General features: G+C 38.3%; 1 pseudogene; it reads left to right on the top strand.

The window, feature by feature from the left end:
- The first annotated feature begins 13136 nt into the window (after window positions 1-13136).
- LOC148121138 (Nuclear RNase P) lies at window positions 13137-13364 on the top strand (annotated as a pseudogene).
- The last annotated feature ends 5688 nt before the right edge of the window (window positions 13365-19052 follow it).

Here is a 19052-nt window from a genome sequence, read left to right as displayed (position 1 = left end):
TAACAAAGTTGACTTCAAACTAAAATCTATCAGAAGAGATAGAGATGGACATTTCATACTCATAACAGGAACAATTCATTAGGAGGAAGTCTCAATCTTGAATATCTATGCCCCTAATATAAAGGCACCCGCTTATATAAAAGAAACACTTCTAGAACTCATGGCAGTCATCAAACCACACACACTAATAGTAGGAGACTTCAACACACCTCTCTCACCAATGGACAGATCAATCAGACAGAAACCAAACAGAAAAATAAGAGAATTATTGGAGGTATTGAATCAAATGGACTTAACAGATATCTATAGAACATTCCACCCAAATAGGAAAGAATATACCTTCTTCTCTGCAGCCCATGGAACCTTCTCAAAAATTGACCACATACTTGGTAACAAAGCAAACTTCCACAGATACAAAAAAGTATTAGTAACCACCTGTGTCTTGTCAGATCACCATGGATTAAAGTTAGTATTCAACAACAATGCTACCCCCAGGAAGCCATCAAACTAATGGAAGTTGAACTGTCAACTATTAAATCACCCCTGGGTCAAGGAAGAAATAAAGAAAGAAATTAAAGTCTTCCTTGAATTTAATGAAAATAAAGACACAACATATTCAAACCTATGGTACACTATGAAAGCAGTGCTAAGAAGAAAGTTCATAGCACTAAGTGCCCAATTAAAGACAATGGAGAAAGCACACATTGGAGACTTAACAGCACACTTGAAAGATCTAGAAAAAAAAGAAGTTGATTCACTGAGGAGGAGTAGAAGACTGGAAATAATCAAATAGAGGGCTGAAATCAACAAAATAGAATCAGAGAAAACAATCCAAAGAATCAATGAAACAAAAAGCTGGTTCTTGGAGAAAATCAACAAAATCGACAAAGCCTATCCAAACTAATCAAACGGCAGAGAGAGAACATGCAAATTAATAAGATCAGAAATGAAAAGGGGGACATAATCACAGACACAGAGGAAATTCAGAGAATCATTAGATCTTACTATGAAAGTTTATATGCCACAAAGCTGGAAAATGTAAAAGAAAAGGACATCTTTTTAGATAAGTACCATATACCAAAGTTGAACCAAGAGCAGGTGAACAATCTAAATAGACCTGTTAGTCGTGAAGAATTAGAATTTGTTATCAAAAGTCTCCCTACCAAAAAAAGCCCAGGACCAGATGGTTTCAATGCAGAATTCTACCAGAACTTCCAGGAAGAGCTAATACCTATACTCCTTAATGTATTCCACAATATAGAAACAGAAGAGTCATTGCCAAACTCCTTTTATGAAGCTACAGTTACCCTGATACCAAAACCACACAAAGACACAACAAGAAAGAGAATTACAGGCCAATCTCACTCATGAACATCGAAGCAAAAATTCTCAATAAAATACTGGCAAACCGAATACAAGAACACATTAGAAAAATTATCCATTATGATCAAGTATGCTTCATCCCAGAGATGCAGGGCTGGTTCAACATACGCAAATCTATCAATGTAATCCATCATATAAATAAACTGAAAGAAAAAAACCATATGATCATTTCATTGGATGCTGAAAAAGCATTTGACAAGATTCAACACCCATTTATGATAAAGGTGTTGGAGAGACTGGGGATACAAGGATCATACCTAAATATAATAAAAGCAATATACAGCAAGCCGACAGCTAACATCAAATTGAATGGAGAGAAACTCAAAGCCTTTCCACTAAAATCAGGAACACGACAAGGCTGTCCACTCTCTCCATACCTCTTCAATATAGTGCTTGAAGTTCTAGCAATAGCAATAAGACAACATAAGGAGATCAAGGGGATTCGATTGGAAAAGATGAAGTTAAACTTTGGTTATTTGCTGACGATATGATAGTGTACATAAGCGACTCCAAAAACTCTACCAAAGAACTCCTAGAGCTGATAAACACCTTTAGTAATGTGGCAGGATACAAGATCAACTCCAAAAAATTAGTTGCCCTCCTATACACAAAGGATATAGAAGCAGAGAGGGAAATCAGAGAAACATCACCTTTCACAATAGCCACAAATAGCATAAAATATCTTGGGGTTACTCTAACCAAGGAAGTGAAAGACCTATTTGACAAGAACTTTAAGTCCTTGAAGAAAGAAATTGAGGAGGATACCAGAAAATGGAAAGACCTCCCCTGCTCTTGGATTGGAAGAATCAACATAGTAAAATTGGCAATTCTACCAAAAGCAATCTATAGATTCAATGCAATCCCCATCAAAATCCCATCAAACTTCTTCATAGACCTTGAGAGAACAACAATCAAGTTTATATGGCAAAACAAAAAACCCAGGATAGCCAAAACAATCTTATACAGTAAAGGAACTTCTGGAGGCATTACTATCCCTGATTTCAAACTCTATTTCAGAGCTACAGTATTGAAAACAACTTGGTATTTGCATAAGAACAGAGAAGTCGACCTATGGAATCGAATAGAAGACCCGGATATTAACCCACAAACCTATGAACACCTAATATTCGACAAGGGAGCTAAAGGTATACAATGGAAGAAGGAAAGCATCTTTAACAAATGGTGCTGGCATAAATGAATGTCAACCTGCAGAAGAATGAAAGTAGATCCATTTCTATCACCATGCACAAAACTCAAGTCCAAATGGATTAAAGACATCAACATTAATCTGTCCACTTTGAACCTGATAGAAAAGAAAGTGGGAAGTAGTCTACAAGATATAGGCACAGGAGGCCACTTCTTCAGTAGAACCCCAGTAGCACAGACAGTAAGAGAAACAATGAATAAATGGGACCTGCTGAAACTGAGAAGCTTCTGTAAAGCAAAGGACACTGTCAGTAAGACAAAAAGACTACCTTCGGAATGGGAGAAGATCTTCACCAACCCCTCATCAGACAAAGGTCTGATCTCCAAAATATACAAAGAGCTCAAGAAACTAGACACTAAATCTCTAATTAACCCAATTAAAAAATGGGGTACTGAACTGAACAGAGAATTCACAACAGATAAACTTCGAATGGCCAGAAGACACTTAAGGACATGCCTACCTCCTTAGCGATCAGGGAAATGCAAATCAAAACCACTTTGAGATACCATCTTACACGTGACAGAATAGCTAAAGTCAAAAACACCAATGATAGCCTATGCTGGAGAGGATGTGGAGTGAGGGGAACACTCATCCATTGTTGGTGGGAATGCAATCTTGTGCAGCCACTGTGGAAATCAGTGTGGCGGTTTCTCAGGAAACTGGGATCAACCTCCCTCAGGACCCAGCAATTCTACTCTTGGGAATATACCCAAGAGATGCCCGATCATACTCCAAAAGTATTTGTTCTACTATGTTCATAGCTGCACTATTTGTAATAGGTAGAACATCGAAACAACCTAGGTTTCCCTCAATAGAAGAATGATTAAAAAAGGTGTGGAACAGATACACATTAGAGTTCTACTCAGCGGTAAAAAACAATGACATCTTGAATTTTGCATGCAAATGGATGGAAATGGAAAACACTTTACTGAGTGAGGTAACCCAGACCCAAAAAGAGGAATATGGTATGTACTCACTCATAAGTGGATTCTAGCCATAGGTAAAGGTCTGTGAGTCTATAATTTGTGATCCTAGAGAAGCTAAATAAGAAGATGAACCTGAAGAAAATAATGTAGTTATCCTCCTGGATATTAGAACTAGGCAAGAGTGCCAGGCAAACTCGGGTGCATGGGGGGTGGGGGGTGGAAGTAGGGGAAGATGGTTAGGGAGAGGGGAGAGGGGGAGAATCGGGGATGGATTGGGGGAATGGGAGGGGGGAGTGAGGAAGGATGGTCCTGGGAGCAGGGAAGTTTATATCTCAACTAAGGGAGCCATTTTAGGGTTTGCAAGAGACTTGATTCTGGAGGTGTTCCCAGGCCCAAGGAGAGGTCCCCAGATTGTACTCTGGGCAGCAGAGGAGAGGGTGCCTGAACTGGCCTTGGCCCATAACCATACTGACGAATATTTTGTGTATCACCACAGAACCTTCAAATGGCGATGGATTGAGATAGAGACAGAGACATATTGGAACACTGGTCTTAACTCCCTAGGTCCAAATGAGAAGCAGAAGGAGGGAGATCGTGAGCAAGGAAAGCAAAATCAGAGGGGGCCTTCATCCGACGATGGATGGAGATAGAGATGGAGACCCACATTGGAGCACTGGAAATCAGGACCGCGAAGGGTGCTTTCACCCACTGATACAAGGGGACTGATCGAATGAGATGTCACCAAGGCCAGCTGGACTGGGACTGAACGAGCATTTGATCAAACTGGATTCTCTGAATGTGGCTGACATGGGGGCTGACTGAGCCCCCAAGGTCCAAATGAAGACTGAAAAGCCATTGACAATGGCACTGGGTCTTGTTTCGTCTGCATGGACTGGCTTTTTGGGATCCTGACCTGTTTGGATGCTCACCTTCCTGGACCTGGAGGGAGGGGGGAGGAACTTGGATTCCCCACAGGACAGGAAACCCTGACTGCTCTTGGGATTGGTGAGGGAGGAGGAGAGGGAGTGGGGGGAGCGGGAGGGTATTGGGAGGAGGGGAGGAAGTGGAAAGAGTATTTTCGGATACTTGAACAAACAAACAAACAAAAAAAAAAGAATTTAATATGATTTTTTTCTGTTGCTTTATTTTAACTTAGCTGTGTTTTCAAGGTAAAATGCACTTCATCCATACCAAATACATAAAAATTTTGCATTGTTACCTTCAAATACTATTTTAACACTATTTTGCCATTTCTTTGAGAATTTTATGATTGTTCTTTGATCATAATCACTCCCCTCAATAATCCACAGATCCAAGCTACCTACCTCCTACAGAAATGCCAGTTCTCTATTTCTTTTAGTGCACCAAGTCCAACTTTAATTGGTTAAATTATCTAAAATGTGACCCTGACCTTAACAATGAGTAACCTATTATACAATTAAGAAAAATCTTTTGTCTTCTTCCATAAATTGTTAAATGCAAATAGTTCCTCAGATAGGGGTAGGATTTAATGATAGCCTTCCCAGATCCATGCTGGGATTTTGTCTGGCTTTAGTTTTTTCTGATATTGTGTGTGCTTCCAAAAGTGCAATATGGTCATAGTTGTATCTGTTCCTTTGTGCCTGGAAAATGTTGGTTCTTGAAAACCTCCATTATATTTACTTCTGACACCATTCATCTTTCTATCTCTAAAGATCCTTGAAACTTGGCAAGTCAAAGTGTGTTATGTATATTTCACTTAGACTTGAGCAATCCGTTTTTTATTATTCTCTGCATGTAGACGAGTCGTATGTTTGTTAATTGTCATCTACTGTATGAAGGAACTTATGTGATGGAACATGTTGATGTAACTTCTGTATTTATTCAGTCTATCCATAATTCCAGTGTTCTAAAGGTCCACTAATGCTTATTTGATTTCTGTCTTATTTTCTTTCCCCATCGACATGGCACAACAAGAGAACTGATTCTTTGAGATACTTTATGTGTTACTATTATTATAACATTCCATGAAGAGGTTGTGGTAAGTAGAAGTGAGCTAATATGCTATAGTCTTCAAAAGAAATTTCAAATTTTCTGTCTGTGTTTCTTCATTCCCTACTCCAGTTTCATTTGTGGCTCTTTTCTAAGGTAGGGAAAGAGAACTAAAATGAGCAGCTAGATATTTCTCTTCCATACACATGTTCTTGCAAATTTTATAATTACTGTGCAGTAGTGTTTTCTTTCAAAAAAGGTACTGAGTCTGAATTTAATTGGTTATAATTTATTTCATCCTACCAAAGTTCTGAAATAGTTACTCTGAGCTCTTAATTTAAGAGTTATATAGAAACTGGGCTCATTTCCCACTTCTCATGTGACCGCTCACAATCGTCTATCATCTGTAGTCTGAAGATACCATATATATGAAACAGGCATACATGAAGTCAAAAAATCATACACATATAATAAATTATTAAAAATTAAGTGATTAAGACAAAATATATTTCTGTCTAAAGTTGACAATATTTTATCCAATGAATGAGATACTAAAATTCTCTGAATTGAGAAGATATATATATATATATATATATATATATATATATATATATATATATACACACTCAGAGAGAGAGAGAGAGAGAGAGAGAGAGAGAGAGAATTGGTTGGTTTAATATAACTGAATGAATTTTGGTAATAAATGAGATCATTACAGTGGAACAATGATCTAAATTGGCATCAGAGACCTAGTTTGCTGTCTTCCTCATCTGCTTTCTTGAAGCCTTAAGGTGAGCTCTCACTGGACACAAACCCACTAGAACCTTGACCTTTCCTGATTTCAAAACAGTGAAAAAAACAAAGCATTGATTTTCCCATCCAGTCAATGATGCTTTGTTGCTGCTGCCCAAACTAAGACAGCTACATGAAACAATTAGATTTGAAAGTTATTCAGGAGAGAAAAGAAGACGAAACAGCAAAAACTTCAGTAGAAAGTGCTGGGTGGCACGTCCTTCTCTCAGCTGTCTCTCTGACTCTATAACCTTAGGGAAAGGCCTTGTGAAGGTTTCTTTCTTAGGGCTTTTAAGGATTGTTTACTTAAAACTTAGGAGCTTTCCTTCTCCCTCTAAGAGGAAATGTTTCCTGGTGAAGCAAGCATCTTATCACCTCAGCCAGGGTGTCTTTAAGATTCTACCAGTCTTACGTTACAAACTAAGAACTTTGTTATAGAAACATACATGAATATGACTGAGCTGTAACTTACCAGAGAAAGGGTACCCCAAAATCAGCCATCACATCCCAAAGACAGTCCCAACCTGAGAAGGAGTCACACAGGTTACATCCCAAGAGCTCTGTTCAGTGATTGCGACAATTTGGCAGTCAGGTGCTGCTTCTGTTACCGTGGGACATGACCTTGCGAAGGTTACCTTACTAGTACTTGAAGTCATACCAAAGAGTTCCACAATAGCCTGGAATGGAGTAAAACAAAGGTTTATTTGGAGAAAAACTCATAGTATGGTGATCCACAGTCCTCTGCAGGCACTGGTAACTGAAACCAAATCCAGCAGCAAAGAGGAGGGCAGTGGATTCTCTTCATCTGTACTTCTAGTACCACACACAAAGCAGGAAAGTGTCTTAAAGGCGCTGGCTGAAGGAGTTCCCACACGGACTTGTAAGGATTGATCACTTGCTGAGACTTGTGAGCTTTCCTATGCCCTTTAAGGGGATAGGTTTCTGTTCAGCAGGAATTGTTATACGATGAACAAACATGAAATTAATGTACTTTGTTTTATGACACAGGCATATATGTCTGAGAATCTATATATTTTCAAATATAAGAACAAATACATACCTCAAATGTCAACATTTCCTTATATTTACAAGTATAAGGATTTTACAAGTATAAGTATTTTAAAGGAGAATGAAACCATTACTGTTCCAAATCACAAATACTAAATTCAATCATCTTTCTTTGTAAGTTTAAGGAAAATTTTACTTTGCTGAAAGATAAAAGTAAGATAATTTGAACCCTATTTAATTGTAACAGAATGGTGGATAGTTAGCCTCTGTATGCCGAGCAATGGGCTGCCTAAGAGAATGTAACACTAGGAAGCCACATTCGGTTCCTTGTCGTGAACATCCCTTAGCTTTTTCAGTCCCTATGGTTGGAAATACAAACCTCCATGTTGAAAGAAATATTTAAAGGGGTTTTTCTTATCGGACTCTCTAGATCACCAACACGCAAATAATGACCTGGCTTGCTATCAATTACGAAAGCTGACCCTTTGCTTTGACTTGTCACAACTAGTTCTTATAACTTAAACAAACCCTTTTTATATTAATGCATGTTCTGTCAGGTGGTATTACCTCTCTTCCAATTTGCACCTCCCGCTTCCTCTCTGTGTCTGACTGACAATTCTGCCTTTTTTCTTTCGAGAGTTCTCTCTCTGCTTGGAAGGCTTGTCTATACCTCCTGCCTACCTATTTGCTGTTCAGCTTTGTATTACACCAATCACAGAAATGCATTTTCACACTGTGTACAAATTTCCCACAACACTTAAGTATTCTCCCTCTTCCACCCAGAGTCATAAGCCTTCACATCCCATATTCTTCCACCTAACCAAATGTATTTGCAAAGAGTGAAGAAAAAGTAAATCTTATCAAGTGACAGACAAAACAAGCATAACTATCCCTGTAAACGCTCCCAAGGAAACCATTTTTCTGGACATAGGCTTCACACAGTTGAATTTTCAACAACTTTAAAATGATAATTGGTGTATTTTATTTTTAAATTATACTTGAAAGGATTTATTAAGACATTTTACTTAGCAAACACATACTGACAGCTAAGAAATTACATGTGTATTATTCATTTAAAAACCCATCTTTTTTTAATCTTCCACTGTTAATAGTGCAAAACAACAATTTGACAAAAGTTATAATATAGCAATTTCTCATCCTGTTTAAAATTCATGAAGCCATATCCACACTGAAAAATACTTATTAATTTCCAAATTGCTTTATTGACTAATGCTAAATTATAATCTTGCAGGGTACAGCACAATTATAAATAAAATGAATTTTGTATTTAATTTTTTGATGGATAGATAGTTCTGAATAGTTTTAAACCTTATATATTTATCTAACATTGCTTTGGGTTATTAAAGAATCTATTTCTTTTTCTTTTTTTTTTCAAGACAGGGCTTCTCTGTAGCTTTTGGAGCTTGTCCTGGAGACCAGGCTGGCCTTGAACTCACAGAGATCTGCCTGCCTCTGCCTCCTGAGTGCTGGGATTAAAGGCATGTGCCACCACTGCCCGGTGAAGAATGTATGTCTTAACCAACAGTTTTAGTGCAAAATTAATTTAGCTACTAAAAATGCCATATTATGTTAGATACATAGGCAAATGGATAGTGCACTGGATATGAAGAGGATACACAATGTAACCTACAAATGAATATGGTAAAACAGCACTGTCATTCTGAATTCTACCTTCATTCTGCATAAATATGTCTTGCTACATGACTTTTCAGGTCTTCTTACCTCTTCAGGGTCTATATTACTTCTTAAATCTGGGATGCAATTGTGATTGCTGTGGTCAGTTGAATAGAACACAAATGTAACTCTAACAGTTTACAAACGTAGAAGTTTGGGATGCTTTAGTACTTCAGCTCTATCTCTTTTAATGGTTTAATTTGGTGATGTAAACTTGTTCATACTAAGTAGATAACATGTCATGCTATGGTGAGGACAGTTGAGACATCAAAACAAAGACCTTCATAGACTATGTACCCTACAAATAACTCTCCTATTGAGTAAAGTTTGTGAGGAAGCAAATGTTAGAATTTTCTTCTTGAAATAAAACAGAGGAACATCAACCTAATACTTTCCAAAGAAAAGGGGGCAGCATTCATTTGAGTACTTATCTCCAAAACTGTTGGGAGACTTACTGTTACACACCTGAGGCTTTGAACACACTTCCAGGCACCAGACAAGCATTTAAAAATCTTCAGTATTCTGAGAATTAAAAATAATGTGTATTGTTATATTAAAGGACTATTCTTTTAGTAACTTTAGATGCTTTTTATTATTTTTGTTCAATTTACATATTAGACTACAAATATGTCTCACTACACACATAATAGGGCAACATACTGCAGTATATAAATTTTAAATCATTGCAACAGTTAAAATTCATTGAAACAATATGCAGAAATGAGATATAAAATTATCAATATGATTAACATTAGTATAATACCCCAAATAAGAACTTATTCTAATAGATAAATTTTCAAATAGAACCACACAGAAAATGAATGAATACATCTTTTCCTCCTTTCCTTATTGTACGTGTTGTAACTATTGACTTTGTTGCTGGAGGCATACTCTATTATTTCTTTTCCTCAACATTGAAGTGTAGAATGCAAGGAATTCACTGTCCTTATAGGTTCATGACAATGTTCAACATAAAATGAATTCATTTCAACTTTATTTGTCCGATGGTCTTTAAATTTTAATATTTTAAAAATTCAAACAACTTAAGAGTAAGGTCCTATACAATAAAAATAATGATAATAAATTATGACAGCTCTGTGGAAGTAGTCTTTGAGGTCCCATAGATGCCCCAGCCATGTCCAGTGTCTCAGATCACTTCCTTCTGCCTGAAGGTCAAGATGTATTAACCCACAGCTCCTTCTCTAGCACCAAATCTTTCTGCAGGGTGCCTTGATTCCCAAAAATACTATAATGACCCAATGTCCATAAACTATTGATAGGAATTCTGAGTTAGCAGGAATATGGAGCAACTGGTCACTGTTATTCCTTTGTAGTCACTTTAAGGACTAACCATGCCCACCCCAGCCACTTCTGACCTCCCCCGCCGCCATCTTTCTCTCTCTTGTGTGTTTGTCTCTTGTCGTGTGCACACGTTTCTCTCTGTTTCTACGTCTTTATGTCTTTATATTTGTCTATCTCTGTCTCTCTGTTTTTTTATTTCTTTTTAAGTAATAAATGTTTACCCTTATGTTTATTTACTATGTCCTGTGAGCCTTTTATCCGCTGTAACCGCTAGCCTGACTCCCCCAGCCGCATGGCGCTGCCACCCTGGAGATCTTGCAGGGACCCACAGCCATCCTTGTAAGTTGCTCTGTGAGCCGCCCGGGTCATCCCATCATCATATTCTTTTTAAAGAACAATATTTGGTGTCGCGGACTCGAGAAATTCACCCGCTCCAACTTCCGGGATTGAATTGGAACCGAGGACTTCTCAACACCGACCCACGTGTTCCAACTGCCTGAACTCATTCCTACAAACAACACTGGCTTCTAATTGTAAGTTTCCTCACTCCAGCCAGCTTATCTGAGCCTTTTTAACCCGGGATTGACCGGTCCTCCTGGTGTTTCTGGGCTCGGGGAGGGGTACTTCTCTGCCCTGTCGCTGGTGTTCATTACGACTTGCATCCTCTGTTAAGCCCGTGACTGGGACAGCTGGCCTGGCCAGCTCCCACCATTTCCACAACTGGAAACCTGGGGTTCCCAGCCTTCTTCCTCTTTATTTCAGTCTTTTCTTCCTTCCTATCTTTCTTGCGGACGTAATTGGCCGATCCGGTTCAGCCGATAGCATCCCACATGGGCACCTCAGACGCCTGGGCACATGTTTTGGATGTTTGCTTGCATCTCACCTAAATGGGGAGCCGTTCCCCATAGGCTCAAGATGCCACAGTTTTTGCAGGTTTTTCACGGTCTTAACCTGGGAAAGCAAGTCGTACCAGCCTAAATATGCCTTAAATTGTCTGTTTATGTGGGTTTTTCACGATTCAGACTCTGGATAACAACCAGGCGGCCCCCAGCTTTTAAAATTCCAGTGGTTTTTCCATTCAAGCCACAACACGTGGCCGCCGCCATGTTCATTGGGGTCAGGTGACTTTATCGCTAGACTCACTGAGAGTCAGATCACATGACCAAGCTCTCCCACTGTTATGTATGTCCTGCTTTCCCCACCCCATCTTCTGTGTTTACTGAAATCCTCTCCTTAACTCTGATTACAGGTGTTTTGCATGGTGACATGCTTTTTGATAGGGCCCATCAGAAGCATGCAGTTTGCCTAATTCCTGTTCAATCTTTCTATGTATAATGATTGTTCATTTCATCTCATTTCAGACTACAAAATCATAAGTCTCATATTTTAAACTGGTATGTACTTTTAAGCTGTTTTCTACCATTGTCAGTTCTGCCACTAATCTTAATGTTACAAACAGTTTTTTTTTTCTGTCTGTTTTTTTACAAATGTGAATCTTACCTTTTAAGAGTCAATACAGTCAAACTCAGACCCAACCTTCCAGACAGATTCTATACTGCAGCTATACCTAATAATCAGCCCTCAACTGCTCAGAGATCTGGGGAATGCAATATTTAATTACTTAAAAAACTTTTCATAACGAAAGGAGACAGGTTGGCTCCTAGCAAGCACTCTGTTTCCTCCAAGAAGACATAAGACAAACCGTCAAAGACCAGCGTCCATCTGCAGTTTGCTTCGACTGCCAAGCGCTGACCATTGGGCAAAAACTGCCTTTCACTGTTGGGAGCCACCTGGAGGCACAGGTGGTCCTGCAGTTTGGAGGTATACCTGGCTTAGCCATGTGGGGCTGAGCACCCTTGCCTGCACCCTTGCTTGCACATGCTCAGACCAGCAGAATGGCATTAACCAATCAGGACAGTGTTCAAGCCTCTCCACCGTTTAAAAGCAGTTGCCTCTGGACTCTACTTCCTCTCTCTAAGCTTTCTCTTGTCCCTGCTCTGTCTTCCCTTCCCCCAATTTTCCTCAACGGAATGCTCCAAATAAAGACGTGTACAGGGAAGGAATTCTCGTTTTTAGTGGCGTTCATTCCTGCTGGTTAGGATGCGCGCCGCAACTGGTGCTCGAAACCCCGGGACGCCAAGGGACCCTGACAACTACGCCGGGGGACCCTGAGAAGGAAGCGCCCAGCAACGTGCTGAAAGCCCGGGGAGAAAAAGCTGAGATCAGACACCAGGACACAGAGAGCCGTGAATTTCAGAACTCTGCCACGTGGAGCGGTGAGTGACATCAGTTAAATCCTCCAGAAAGGGGAGGAAAAAGAATGGAAAAAGTATAGGCCTAAAAAGAAAAGAAAATAGAAAGAATCAAAGTTAAGGTATCTGAAAGAAGGTACAGAAAGCAACGGGGAAGAAAAATCCCTTAAGTTCAGTGCAGGAGGAGTGTGAACAGCAGCAAAAAAGGCGAGGTAACTAAGGCGGGACTATGAGGACGATGGGGCACGGGAGACCGCGGCTTCCGCTCCCTTTCTGTCCACCTCCGTACTCGCTGTTAGAGACTCGGGGCAACAGTCTCGTAGGGAGGTGAGTTTGATCATGCTTGAAGACTGCCTTTCCTGTTCTTAAAGAGCCACACAGCTTTTGGAGGTGATTTTCGCCTAATTTTGTTAAGAGAGCTCAGTCTCTGGCTCTCACGTACAGAAAATTTTAATTTTGATTGAGGAAGTGGCCGGGCGGTGGTGGCGCACGCCTTTAATCCCAGCACTCGGGAGGCAGAGGCCGAAGCTGCGTGGTGCTAAAGACCTAAAGACGAAGAGGGGCCAAACTCTGAACCGCGTTTCCATAGCAACATGGGCGGGTGGAGGAAGCTCACCGGCGGGGCCACGTACTGAGTGCTCGTCACTCCCCGGCCCCTGGGAAGGTCTGAGACTGGGGCCCCCTGCGGCCCTAACCGGGCCCTCCATGGGTGGGCGGATGCCCCCCCTCGCCGGAGCTTGGAAAAGGCTCATGGCCGGCGGTGCGAGTTCGATGCCTGAGGTGAGGCAGGGCGCACAGGATAAACCGGCGAGCCCAATTTTCCTCAACGGAATGCTCCAAATAAAGACGTGTACAGGGAAGGAATTCTCGTTTTTAGTGGCGTTCATTCCTGCCGGACAGGAAGCGCGCCGCATTTCACCTAAACTGGAGACCTCCAAATGTGGACAAAATCACTGGAATCGACAGTCTAGCTGCCCAGGGTAAAGTAGGCCTGTCTTCCTAAGGATTTCTTAGTCCACAGGGTCTTCAAAAGCCTGGCAGGCTCTACATTAAACAACAAAGGTCAAATGCAATCTTCAGCGACCAGGGAGGACCCAAAAGAGTAGCTCTAGATGCCAACCAAGTAAGTTCTCTGTCACTTTTTAATCAGTAACTCAAGTAAAATCTTATCCTTCTCAAAGATCTCTGACAGTCTGATAGCTAAGAGGTTTTGCTAGGTTGTCTCACCAAATAAAAAAACTTTTCATTATAATTTCTGTTTTTACAAACCCAAGGAGTTCTTAATACAATATATATATATATATAAATATATATATATATATATATATATATATATATATATATATATATATATATATTGTATATTTATACAATTTAACTTTGTCCTCTGTTCTGTCAATACCCTAACCAGGTACAAGAGAGACCAGACATTTCCATGCCACAGACACCTGTCCTATCGGGAGCAGAGACAACCTATGCCAGGATGTGACCAGCACCCAGCTTCTCTCGGATCTCCCTCACCCCCCACAAAGATGATGCCCACAAATCAGCCGGAAGCAGTCTTGAGAATTCGCCGCCCCAATTTCTTCAAACTGTAATGTCTGACCTTCTACTTTTTATTATAAAAAGGATCCAGGAATGTTATTCCTTTGTGGTCACTTTAAAGACTAACCACACCCACCCCAGCCACTTCTGACCTCCCCCGCTGCCATCTTTCTCTCTCTTGTGTGTTTGTCTCTTGTTGTGTGTACATGTGTCTTTGTTTTTCTCTATGTTTCTCTTATGTTTCTCTGTTTTCCTCTTCTTTAAGCAATAAATATCTCCCTCTTCTTTAAATAATACTATGTCCTGTGAGCCTTTTATCCGCTGTAACCGCCCGCCTGACTCCCCCGGCTGCGTGGGGCTGCTACCCTGGAAATCTTACAGGGACCCACAGCCATCCTTGTCAGACTAGAAGCTGCTCTGTGAGCCGCTCGGGACATCCCATCATCATATTCTTTTAAAGAACAATAGTCACATCAAATCTACTCTAGAAAAGAAGAGAGTGTTGAGTTCAGATGCTTGGTTTAGTTGCTCCTTTTTTATGGAGTTCAGTATGCCCATCTCAGGAAATGATATCACCCACAATTAAGATAGGTCTTCATCAATTAACATAATAAAGCTAAATTCTCACTGACATTCCCAGAAGCTCATCTTCTAGGTGTCTTTTGATTCTTCTAAGTGAGCAGTTAACAATGATTATCAGAGGTAAAGTGGATGAGGAAGGTTATATAAAGAATGATGGTTGTTGTGATAAACAACTTCTCAATATTCTTATACCCCTTCATACTCTTTTATTCAGAACTAGTGAATGTGGTATTCAACATGCCAAAAGGTACTTAAAACTGTGAGGGAGATCTTAATGTCTAGGGATTTTAATGATTAATCTAGAGAAGCTGAATGCAGTACCAGGGTCTTCAACAACTTGAGTTTAAGAAGCCATTTTTATGAAACAATCAATCAGTTGAAATCATGTCAAAGATTTTATAGAATCTAAAACCAAAATTATTTCTTATGAAAATATTATACAATAGCAATGATTTCTCACAAATGTTATTTTTTTCTAATATTTAAAAAATAAAGCATGCAAATATATGCATTTAAAATGATAATAAGAATGTTTATTTTGGTATTTGTTACATATGGGGATTTAAAATATCGAATATAATTTTCATAAATTCCTACTTTAAAAATTAGTACCTATTCTACTCAATATAGTAAGAAACTAAATTTTATAAACCATACATTCTACAAAGATTTAAATTTTAAGTAAATGCTCAAAAGTACATAATACTTAAAATGAAATCAACTTACTTTTATGAGCAAAAAGGATACTGCAATAAAGATATCTGAAAATTATTAGCCTAACCTATGATTTAACAATCTCATAAAATATTTTAAGAAGCTGGCACCTATAATTTGTACAATGTTTTTTGGTTGGGTAAAACACATTGCTATATATCCAGACCTTGAAGTGGTCAGCTTAAAAATGTGCAGAGTATAAGAAAAAAATACTGTAATAATGAAAAGTGAATAATTCATGTAGCTAAGTATATATTCTATATTTCTATAATCACTAGACTCTGCAAAAAACTATTAAATATAGATACCAACTTAACCTATTTATTTTAAAGAGTATGAGTTCTATTAAGTGTTTTTGAAAAGAGTGATAAATTCATTGAATAATTGATTTGTCCAGCAATTATCCAACAAGAAGCCAATGATATTCAATGTTCAATTACTCCATACATATTTAATAGTAATTAATTGTAGTATTAAATATAAGTGTGTTAAATATATATATATATATATATATATATATATTCAATGTTGCAATGTTCGCTTTTAAGACTGATTATAGTCAAACAAGTTTCTAGACATTTGTTAAGAAATTATCAGTCTTTGGAGTCTGTGAAATTTATTAGTACACTTATATGAGAAAATATGTCTGAACTCTTCTGGGAAGCTTAATTATTCCTTTGAAAACTGGGAAATCTGAATTAGTTGAATACAAGCGTTTTTTGCAGAAATTTCCTGTCTATTTTTAATGTAAGATGCATGCATAACTGTTTTTCAGTCACAAAAATGTAATGTAAAATTTTGTCATCTGTAACTAACTAGATTCCTTAAAAATATATTCAATGTGAAATAGTAGTACTATGAAATTTAAGTCTTATTTCCTTTCCTATTATTACTCTCCAACACTGGAAAAACAAACCCTTGTAATTTTCAAAGTGCTGTTTCTTTTTGTATGCTACCTAGTTGCCTGGAGGCTGATAGGACCTAGATTATTCCATATGGGGTTGGTCAATGGAAAATCAGTATCCTGAACAGATGTAGAACTTTTAGTAATATAGTCCAAACTCCAGAAAAGAAAGAACAGTCACTATTAAAGTGATTACCAGTGGTATAATCTATCACACGAGGAAATATAATTATGTTTCTATACAATGTTCTAAAAGCTGAGTGGAGTTATTTTGGAGTTCCCATTATGTGGACTTTCTTAGAGGCTGGTATGTTTTGAAACAATAGGAAGATCTGCTTTTGTTGCATATTCTTCTCACCTTATGGATTATGTCATGTTACTTTTTGACATATTTTTTAGCAGAGAATAAGTATAAAGAATTGCATCCATGAATTCTATAAACTGCCAAAACATCTTACCAAATTAAGGAGAGGTCCTGTGTGAAGTCTTGTTTTGTTCAGGGTTTTATGCATGTTCACACACTCATTGTTTTACCCCTACTCACATGTTGCCTTATAGATTCCCACATTCTTACAACAGAGAGAAATTTTATACAGTATTGAATATTCAGTCTGTCATGAATAGCTATAATTTTAGCACACTTAGGTAATATCAGAGTAGTCTTGAAGTAGAATTTAATCTTTTAGATTATTGTAAAATGAGATAGATATCAAATCTCCATTATTTATGAGTGGACCTCATCTTAATCATTTCATCTAAAACAAGAGTCTGCGCATTTTAACAACTAATATTTACTGCTTCATGTCAATTGGTTCTTTTCTTCATACCTATGTATTAGGTTGAGAACATACATAATTCCTCCAAATGAGAATTAATTTATGAAAGACAGCCCGAACCCAAGTTGATATATTCAACTTGACATGTTATTGTAAATCTCTGTTTACAGCCTTCAGTGTAAGAATTTGAGATTGAAAAATAACAAAATATATGTAAATTTAATTGAAAATAATTTTTTTCATTCACTATGTTTTTTTCATAGATGTCCCTCCCTTCTCCAAGATCCTTTCTAAGTCCCTACCTTTATAACTTTAAGCTTTATTTCTCATGTATGTAATTAAGTTTTTGAGACCTCAACAACATATTCTAGCCATGATGTATTCAAGAGATAAAACATGAGACCTTGAAAACTGTGTTATACATGAGGTAATAGAAAATGGCAGTTGTATTCTGGTAACAGTAACTCCTGACTATCAGATTCCCGTTTGTGATTTAATACTGTCATTGCTGCAATTAGTAGGCTATTCCTGTTACATCCACCTTTTAGTTATGTAGCCAGGTGGCACAATAAGAATAGGAGAATTCTGGGAAGCAGGAAGCTCCCTTGCCATTCCTGCTCAGATCATGGAAGAAGCAGGATGTGACCTGCCTTGCTGAAAATGGTACTGAGTCATGTGACTAACATAGATAAGGACAATGGGTTAATATAAGTTACCAGAGCTAATAAGAAGCCTGAGCTAATGGGTCAATCAGTTTATAATCTTATGGAGACCTCTGTGTGACTTTCTTTGGGACTTGTCTACTGTGGGGTATCGGGTGGGACAGAAACCCAACAAGCTGACCCTCATGTTGCAATGAGTGACTATAGAGAATACACATACACAGAAAGTGAGACAGAGACAGACAGAGACAGAAATGTACTTTTGTTCTGATGTTTTGGTGATTTTATATAATATAGCTCCACCTACTCCTTAATAAATGTGCTGTAGGTCTGAGAACTAGAACCTGAGTGAAATGTGAGGTAACTCATAATTTTCTGTTGAAGTAGCTGAAAACAAGGTTTTTGTTATTAAACAAACTTGTTAGACAAGTCAGTAAATACCCTTACTGGATAATCATTCTTTCCATCATAGGTACCTCAGATTTAACAGGCTTCATACTTGCTGCAGTCAGATAAAACTTGTTGGTCCCCTATCTTTAACATCTGTGGACATTGACTGTGGTGTTCTAGAATCTTTATCCATCCTTTGCAATTCAGCTTTGTAGTACTCTTATCATCAATTCTGTTCTACAAAAGCCAAAAAAAAAACACTCTCTTTAAAGCTACCAGTACCTCTTCTTTCACACTGTTCATTGCCTCATAGGAAAAAAATTCCTTTTGGCACTCAAATGAAGCAAAAATAATCTAAAATTATAAATTTATGCAATACATGCTTTTAGCACAGCATTGAACTGAGATTTTTTAAACTCAGTCCTGAATTCCTTTTTGCCTTCCATTCCACTATGGATGCAATTTTATTGACTTATTCATTTGTTTACATTCAAGATTTTAGGAGCCACCCAGTCTATATATGACCTCCAACCTATTAAATTTTATGTATGAAATACATATTTTACTCTAGTGCATTTATATATGTCACTCCTGTCCTCTATTAACAAAAGTTCTCTATAAAACTATTCATTCCCTGCTGTAGGAACTCTTTTAGCCAGTAGCCTTTAAGTTTCCAGCCCACTTGGGCATGGCCTCTTATACTATAAATGCTGCTATAAAGCATGTGCTCGCTCTTTCTCCTGGCTGCTGGATTCATTTCCAGTTTCCCCATTGGTGCAGAGAACTCTGATCTGTGAGTCTACCTCTAAATATATGACCCTTTATTATACTCAGTTCTGAGCTAGTGTGGGATTTTGTTTTAGAGTCCTTCTTCATCTTGCCCTTACGTAGATCCCAACTCTATGCCTACTGGGAAGACAGGTCATAAATACCCAAAATGTTT

Source organism: Myodes glareolus, chromosome 8 (genome assembly GCF_982192425.1).
Source record: "Myodes glareolus chromosome 8, mMyoGla1.1, whole genome shotgun sequence".
Taxonomy (NCBI): Eukaryota; Metazoa; Chordata; class Mammalia; order Rodentia; family Cricetidae; genus Myodes; species Myodes glareolus.
Note: the sequence above shows the minus strand (reverse complement) of the source record. Positions and strands in the feature narration are given on the sequence as shown.